This window comes from Cajanus cajan, chromosome 5, assembly GCF_000230855.2.
Source record: "Cajanus cajan strain Asha chromosome 5, NIPB_CcT2T_4, whole genome shotgun sequence".
Taxonomy (NCBI): Eukaryota; Viridiplantae; Streptophyta; class Magnoliopsida; order Fabales; family Fabaceae; genus Cajanus; species Cajanus cajan.
This window is the reverse complement of record NC_138521.1, coordinates 16,039,276-16,049,084: the sequence shown is the minus strand read 5'-3', so window position 1 is coordinate 16,049,084 and position 9,809 is coordinate 16,039,276.

Below are 9,809 nucleotides of genomic sequence, written 5' to 3'. Positions count from 1 at the left end.
GCCACCAACAGAAAGTTATCATAGAGATTTGTTTGCGGGGAAGGGGGGTGTGGGGTGAGGGGAAGGGGGAGTGCGGGGAAGGGGATGCGGGGAAGGGGGTGTAAATTTAGGAATTTCATTTTTTTAAGGGTAATTTAGACATTTTTAATATATTTTTTTTAAAAAGGGGGTGTATTAATACGAGAGTGGAGGTGTGTTTATCATCTGCCTAAACTAACAAAGTTATTAACAAAAAATGTTGGGCCTAGTTAGTATTATCATGAGGCTTTTGATATTCACATTTCTCTTATTTATAAATACACCTCTGCTTCCTTTTTTTTTTTAAATATTTTTTTAATCTTTATAATTTTACTTACTTTACTTTTTAGTTTGAAATATTTTAGCTTTCATTGGCCAAACAATCTAAAATTTATTATATTTAGCTAAACTTTTCAAAAAGTTTAAAAATATTATAATATTACAATAACTTTTAAGATCACATTATATTTAATAATGTTTAACTCTAAAGTGTTGAGATTGTGAGACCTACACAGCCTTCACTTCCTTTTCTCTCTCTCACTATTACTCACTCTCTCATACACTCTTCTTCCCTCCAAATTTCTTACTCACTTGTTGATTCTTCCTTCTTTGGTGAGCTTAGGTGCTGGTCAAGAGTAAGTGGTTGGATTTCTAGCTAAGTTGTGCAGAACTTTCCCAAGCCTCTCTTTCTTCTCCATTTCTTCTCTTCCCGTTGTCCCGGAGCTCGGAATCTTCACACCGAGATAAGGGAAGCTAGGTCTTGGCTGGATTGTGTGGAAAATGAGTTTAGAAACTCATTTGTGGTCTAGTGTTGGATGATTTTGGCTGAGGTTGAAGAAATTTCATTTTCGGGATTTTGGGTGAAATTTTGGGGTTTTTGATGATTTGTGGTTGCATGTTGAAAATGAGCTAGTTTTTGGGTTATTTGATAAAAATATGGAGTTTTGGGCCGATTGCATGTGTTTAGATGACTTGATTTTGCAGGTTTTGAAGAAAATTTGCGAACTTCATGAGTTGCTGTTTGGTATCACGTCGGACGCAGTTCTTGGCACCGGACGCGTGACCATCAGAGGACTTTATTGGGCAACCTCACCGGGTGCAAGGTTGTGAGCGTCGGGCAAGCTTGAGAATAAGAGTCCCTAGATGGCCCAAGCCGGGCGTGGTTGGACCACGCTGGGCGAGATATTAGGAAGTAACCTAGCTTTTGGGTTTCAAGTGTTACGCCGGGCGTGACTGCGTCTCGCCGAGCGTGGAGGCTCCTTGGGAGTCTCTGCCAGAGGTGGCACCATATGCAAGTACACTTCCCTAATATTATGTAACAAGCACACTTCCGGATTTATTATTTTTCTAACTTATAATTTTTCAGATTCACACCTCCCTTCTCACCGTTCTTCTTTCTTCTTTGTGCACTTCATTTCTTCTTCTTTAATTTTTTCTCTGCACCTCCATACCTCCCCTTCTGTGACACCCTCTACCCCAACATACATATACAGTAGTTATAAAAAAAAAAAATTTTCATCAATAAAAATCAAATTTCCAACCACATAAGGGTAAAGAGTTCACATTCATAAACTTAATCCAAATAACATGTCAGTAAAATTACAAAGAAATAAAACTGAATTTTCCAAAATAATTTAATAAGAACATCTTAAACTAATCTTATCTATGTCCCGATGTCACATGTCCTATCAGAGCAAAACTCAACATAGAAGCTTAAGCTTCATCACCAACATCCTCAGCCTCACGCTGATGATCACCTGTATAATAGTCAAAGCAAAACAACACGAAAAAAGGGAGTGAGAAACATCTCACTCTAGCTCACATTGTAGAAATGTATGTCGAATAGCTAAACACAAACAAAACAAGTATAACATAGATAAGTTAATAATAACATCACACTCATCCAAGACATAAACCATCACTTTATCATATAACATTAAAAATGCATAAGTATGGACACGGACTACATATTATCATGCATGTGGCGCCAGTAAAACATCACATGGCATATTGCCGCTAGCAATACACGAAGAGTAGTCTAAGAGTACATGCCGGGTCACACCCTCTGCGCACTCTCACTAGAAGGATATACTACCAGAGTCTCGTCGGGATAGCTAAGCCGCGCAAGATACATCCCATGCACACAATGGGCGAGACTGGGACTTCCAAACCGAGCTATCCCCAAGGACTAATCCCCAAAGCTTTTACACTAGGGGGCCTTCTCTGACGGTGTATTCCATATCGTACCCTTATAACACTTATGCAAATGATGCATGTCAATCAAGACTCTATGGATTCTCATATCACATTATCATTTCTCATTCCCATATCACATTATCATGTCTCATTATCACTTTTCACATCATCTCATCATATTCACATAGTCATCACTTTTCACATCATCTCATTATATTCACATAATCATCATTTTTCACATCATCTCATCATATTCACATAGTGTCTACAGAGCACTCAAAATCATATCAAAACTGATATATTTTCAAAAATAAACACATATTTATACATCTCATTCAACAAGGAATACATAAGAACAATCAAAAAGCAAAATAGAAAACATTCATATTTTGCCTGTTTCTCATAGGGTTCCCACAGGAACCCACAGAGCACTCTAATTCATATCAAAACTTGTTTATTTTCAAGATTATATACATATTTACACTCAGCAAATATCAAGAAACACAACAGAAAACTCAGAAGGTAAAACAGAAAACATTTAAAACTTGCCTCTTACAATTATCAATGCATTCCCTCAGGGTTTCCCATAAGAACCCCATAGAAATCTCAATTCATACGATTAATTACATATAAGAAAACAATAGGCAAAACAGATACAATTGGGAAAAACCCCTCATACATAAGCATACAAAAAATGCAACAAACACAGGATTGGGGGCCAATCCCACTACCCAGCATACAATCCCACACCTAGAGCGAGGTTTCTCACTCCCCCCTTACCTCGATAAGCAGGAGCCGAATCTTGTTGGTCGCCCCCTCTAGGTTCCCCTTCGTCTTCAGAGAGAAAGGAGGAAGAAGATTAGAAAATGAAAAAATGAGTCTTAGAGAGTGAAAAACGTTCTATTTATAAGCATCAGGTCGCGGCTAGAACGACCTGTTCCGAATCTGGAACGGCCCGTTTTGGACAAATAAAACATGTCTAAAAACCTCTCCAAGAATGGCCCGTTCCAAAACCAGAACGGCCCGTTCTGGGGTTTTCGGAACGACCCGTTTCAATGTGGAACGACCCGTTCTGAGCACATAGAACATGTACAAAAATCTCTCCTAGAATGGCCCGTTCTGAGTCAAGACTTTGTCCTTTAAAAACACATTCGGAACGGCCCGTTCCCAAAGTGGAACGGCCCGTTCTGGGTTAAAATTTTACCTATGTTTGCTCGAATTGGAACGGCCCGTTCCCAAAGTGGAACGGCCCGTTCCGAGATCATGAAAATCCAGAATTTTTAAATAATAAATAAATAAATACTTATATATATATATATATATATATATATATATATATATCAAATTAAAATAACATATCAATACAATTTAAAACATGATTTTCTTTAAATAATAATTATAACAAAATATCATAATTAATAATATTATACAAAATAATTTTCATAAATGATTATTAATAAAAACCTTTAAAAATTCAATCAAACTCATTTAATTAATCAAAATAATTATAAGGAAATAATCTTCATAAATACAAAAATAAATAATAATTATTTGTAGTATTAGTAGAAAAATTTGGGATGTTACACCTTCCCTTTTCAATTTCTGCATTATCCTCTTCCTTTTTTAGTTTTGTTATAAGTTGTAAGCGAGTTCAATATCGAAGAGAAATGTGTCAAACTATATGCATTTTTTCTTCCAAGTAATTATTCTCACTATTTGTTCTGGAAAGTGTTTTCTAGAATAATAAAGCTTTTGTTTCGGAAAGTATATTTAGGAATAGTAAATTTTTTATTCTGGAAAGTATTTTCCGAAAGTGTGTTTGTTACATAATTCTGGAAAATATTTTCCGGAATACTAAATTTAATGTTCCGGAAAGAACTTTCCAGAATTATATAAGAAACATACTTCCGGAAAATGCTTTCTGAAACAATAATTTTACTATTCCGGAAAATACTTTCCGGAATGCTAAAATTAACGTTTCCATCAATATAATCATATTTAATTAGAAGGATATTTTAGGAATTTTATTTTAGAAAAAGAGATTGGAGGTGTATTTATAAAAAATAGGAGGTGTATATATCATCACCCATAAATAAATTACTGATTAATTTGAGACAGCTTTGAATTATGGATCAAAGGAGTTTTGGGCTAGCTCTTCAAGGAATTCAGGCCCAGCATAGAAACTGATCTTAATCAAGACGTTTGGACCCAATAGAGAATGTAATGCTAACTGTCAATCTAGTTCGAAACTAATAAGCTAACAAAGTTATTAACAAAAAAATGTTGGGTCTAGTTAGTATTATCATGAGGCTTTTGATATTCACATTTCTCCTATTTATAAATACATCTCTCATTCCTTTTTTTTTAAATATTTTTTTAATTCTTATAATTTTACTTATTTTACTTTTTAGTCTCTATAGTTTAAAATAGATTTTTTTTTTGTTTTTATACTTATTTTTTTCTTAATTTTTTTAATTTCTATAGTTTAATATAAATATTTTTAATTTTTATACTTACAATTTTTTTTAATCTTTTAATTCCTATTATTAAATTTTAATATTTTGTGTTAACGTGATAAATATCTTTAATTTTGTATGAAATAAGAAAATGATATGTTCGCTTTAAAAAGTATTTTCCTGAAAAATATACACTAGTGCATGTACTATACGATGAACTAAGAAAATGATGTATGGATAGAGTAATATCTTTTTTACTATTTAAAAAAAATTTAAAAATTCAGAAGGATAACAAGAACAAAATATATGTTTATAGAAAAATATTTTAGCTTTCATTGGCCAAACAATCTAAAATTTATTATATTTAGCTAAACTTTCCAAAAACTTTAAAAATATTATAATATTATAATAACTTTTACGATCACACTATATTTAATAATGTTTAACTCCAAAGTTTAAAGATGAAACTCACAATTGAAGTGTCATAATATTTAACAAAATAAATTTTTAATAACATATAAGAATGACACTTGTATTATACAATTTTTTTTTATAGTTTTCTAAAATATTAAAATTCTTCGGTGTCAATTACAATAGAAAAGAAGCAATATTTCTTTTGCACTTTTTCAATTCATGCTTAATTTATTTTTCAACAATTCTCAATATTTTTTTTGCTCATACTTTATTTGTCTCTAAACATATTATTTCTTTCACACGTTCTTTATTTCTCTCCTTTATTTGTATAGATTCTTTCCTTCAAATTCTTCACATATCTCCAACATTTTCTAACTTCCTCTTTCATTTTTAAATTGTTTTTTTATTCTCTTACTTGTAGATAATTACAAATGAATTCGATTTCATTTTCATTATATAACTAAGTATAAGTTAATTAAGTTAAAAAAATTCAAATTTATTGGAATAAAAATTATTAATAAATAAGTTGGATAAAACAAATGAGAAAAAGATTTAAGGTAAAATTTCCAATTGATAAGTTAAATATGAATTTCTCTTTATACTTTTTTTTTATAAGCAAAAGAGATTTATTAAAAAGGAGTACAAATGGTACTCTAACCCATATACAAATACAATAGACTAAAGAATACATATGAGATGAATTTCTCTTTATACTTTAATGAAAAATTATTCTCCAGTATTATATTTGATTCATACTTTCCAAGGTAGAAATATCGGTTCTTAAATTTGGCATCCTCATAAGTTAAAATACTTTAAAAATAACGAAAAAAAATAATTCATCTCATACATATAATACTAATATAAAATTATTATTTTTACGTGCACTAAAATAGCTTAAATTTTATTCTTATAATAACATAATTCATTATTTTTTTTCTTTTGTTATATTTTTTTTAATCAAAAATATTCAATTAATCATTCACTCACTATTATATATATTATATATATATATATATATATATATATATATATATATTATCATCACTCTTTTTTTATAATAATTTTATTTTAAAAAAATAAAATATCACTTTTATCCTAATAATTATAAAAGTATTTGATTATAAATATAACCATTATTGATATCAATAATTGTTAATGTTACTTTCGCTATTCTTATACATCTGAACATAATTTGTGATTTGTATGCTTAAAAATCTAATTTTAATATTATGCAATTAAAAAATATAAATATGCAATAACTTGTTGGAAATAACTTTTTCAATTGAAGGGTATCATAAGTTTTAAGTTAGATCATAAACTCTAATATATTGACTGCAAAGAAAATTTAAAAATATTTATCTTATTTGCTAAATTTATTTTAATTATTTATTTGTGAAAATGTTTTTTTATCTTTTATATTTAACTCAATTTGACTCTTTTAAAAAAATGATTATTTTTAATATTATGACATGATTTTAATAATTATTTTTATTAATTTAAAACGTGAAACTTAACATTATATTCACCACCATGAAAATTATAAAATTTAATTGACATTTGAATATAATAAAATTATAATTATATTGAAAATTGCAAGAAAAATATATTTCATAAGTAATTAAAAAATAATATAAAATTATATATATATATATATATATATATATATATTAGAATTTTAGTTACTTTTTAAACTTATGATAATGCAATTTTCACTGTAAAAATTATTTACCTTAAATTTTAGTTGCATTCAATCATTTTTATATAAATAAATTTAACGAAACAAGTTTTAAGTCTTGAATTAAATTAAAAAGATATTAAAATTATATCTTAAAATTAAAAATAATTATTATTTTAAAGGACCAAATCAATTCAAATTTAAGAAATAAAAAAATAAAATAAATATTTTAAAAAATAAATAATTAAATTAAATTAAAATTTTAAAATACAAACTTATGGTGCATATGAAGTATATTGTAGTATATACTTAAATGAGAGTGATAATCAATCATCAAGTATAGAACAATGGACATGTATCAGAGAAACACATAGTTGTTAGTTTTTAGCAGCCTAGTAAAATATTAAATAGCTATAAAGAAACAATTTGAGACCACAATAATATAAGTTAATACTTTTAACAATTTTATCACACATCATTTACTGAGAAGTAATAAAAAAAAAATACCAGTCAAATAACATCGATTATACCTCTCATTAAAATTTTTTGTTTTTAATTTCAGATTTTATAAAAAAAAATTATGAATCTAACAGGTGATAAATTTCTTTGCTTCAAAACAAAATCCTTCAAAAGTAATAAACAATTGTGTGCAGCCTAGACCATTCTTATGGCAGGTTTCATCATGGTGTTTGTTGAAAATAAGTGAAAATTGGATTGTTACAAGTTACATTTCAATAATAATAATATAGGTATGAGTAACAAAAATTATTATTTATAAATGGTTAAATTATACTGCATCTTGTATTTTGATTAGAAACTGAAAATTTTAAGAGTAAATGATAAAGTTGCAGATGTGACAAAGAATTGTCTAATAAATGTGTTCAACTTGTCACTTATCATTTGAAATTTGAAAGTGAGAATTAAGATACATTAAAAAAATTTATCTCACATATGATTAAAAAGAAAAATTATGACTTTTGCTTTGCATGTTTAAAATTCTAATATAATTTTTTTGAAACAGTTTGATAATTTTGATTGCAAAGTCAAATTAACTTTTTGAACTTAAAAAAATGTCATTGTTTTAAGGATAGTTCATAGATTCTAATAAATTTAACCCAAAAAGACAGTTTCGCTATTTTCTCTTATATAAAGGTAAGATTTTAAATTATAGTTGTAACAAATAAAATGCAAAGAAAACAATTTCATTGTTTTCTTCCAATATACAGTTAAATTATTAAAACAGATGCTTATGGTCTATATATGAATAGTAGAAAATGACAAGTTGGAATGAAATCCAATCATATTTAAGGAATTGACTTAATATTTTGTATCTAAATAAAAATTGGTTAAAACAAATAACATAGTATATGCTTAAAGTAAGAATGATAATAAGTGTAGAACATTGAACAAATGTTAAACTGTAACAATAAAACACACAAGTCTAAGCCTAAGAAAATACAAAATGATTATAAGAAAAACAATTTGAGATAACAATAATATGTTAATAATTTTAATAGTTTTAACAAACATCATTTACATAGAAGTAATCAAAATTAATAATAAAAGAAAAAAAAAACTATCGGTCAAATAACATTGATTATATGTTTCATTAAAATTCTATCTTTTTAATTCACGGTAGTATAAATAAAAACTATGTGATTATATATAAAACATGTGATAATTTTCATTGTTTCATAAAAATAAAATCCTTCAAAATTAATAAACAGTTGTGTTGTAGCACAAGACAAATCTATTTGGCTGATTTCACTATGATATTCACTAAAAATAAGGAAAAAACTGAATTATCACAATTACATTTAAAAAAAACAAAGGTATGAGTAACCAAAATTACCATTTATAAATTTTTAACTTAAATAACATGTTGTATTTGATTAAAAAGTATGTGACTCATATATCAACTAAGAATTTAAGAATAAATGATAAAATTGCGATAATGATAGATGGAGAATTGTCTAATAAATTTTCTCAACTTATTACTTACAATTTGAAATTTGAAAATGAGAATTAAAATGCAAAAATCATATAACATATAGTTAAAAAGGAAAATTGAGGAATAATTTAAATTAAATTTGAAGGAAGAAGTATAAAGTGATATTTTTGCTTTCTCAAGATAATGAATTACAAAATTGAGGGAAAGACAAATATGATTAGAGGAGATGTTATGAGTAAATTTGTAGAATTTTGCAAGGTAAGAGATCACAATAGGCACAACTAACCTATTATTTTCACTCTTAAAATATTATGTTCATATTTAAATATTTATTTTAAGTTTAGCTTCATTTGCTAAAGAAATTGCTTTAGAGTAAGCATGGACACAATTTACTACTCCAAATCCCTTGAGAAATAGTTACAACATAAATAATAGTTTTAACTTAACTACTCAGTTGGTTACATAACAAATGAGTCTACTTAGTTCATAAGTTACTTCATCGACTCTTTTATGGATTCAATATGGACTAATGAAATGAGGGATAAACATTTAGACTTCAAGGATCTACTAACTCTAATCTACAAAGTGACTTTTAAGAATACATGATTGTCCTCTTGAAATTCTAAGTCTTCCTCCTCCTATCCGCATAACTCTTTTACCTACTTTGAGCTACTCTCATTTTATCCTATATCATCTTGACCTTTTGCGTAGTCTATTGCACTACGTCAGGCCTTAATAGAAAGTTCTCACCAAGTTCACATCAACACAATGGTGTCCTACATCTCCTCCCATATAAGGCTTTGTAGGGTGTCATCTCAATATTAGAATGGTGTTATTGTTGTAGGTAAATTCTATCAATGCACGACACTATCTTAACTACCCTTTTGCTTTAATACACAAGTTCTAAGTAAGTCCTTTAAGGATTGGATGGTTCTCTCAATCTAGCTATCAGTTTGTGCGTGATAACTTGAACTTAGCCTAAGCTTGGTTCCTAAGGCCTGGTGAAGACTTCCCCAAAATTTTGAGGTAAACTTAGGATCCCTATCAGAAACGATGCTAGATGGCACACTAGACAATATAACAATCTAAAAAATATGGA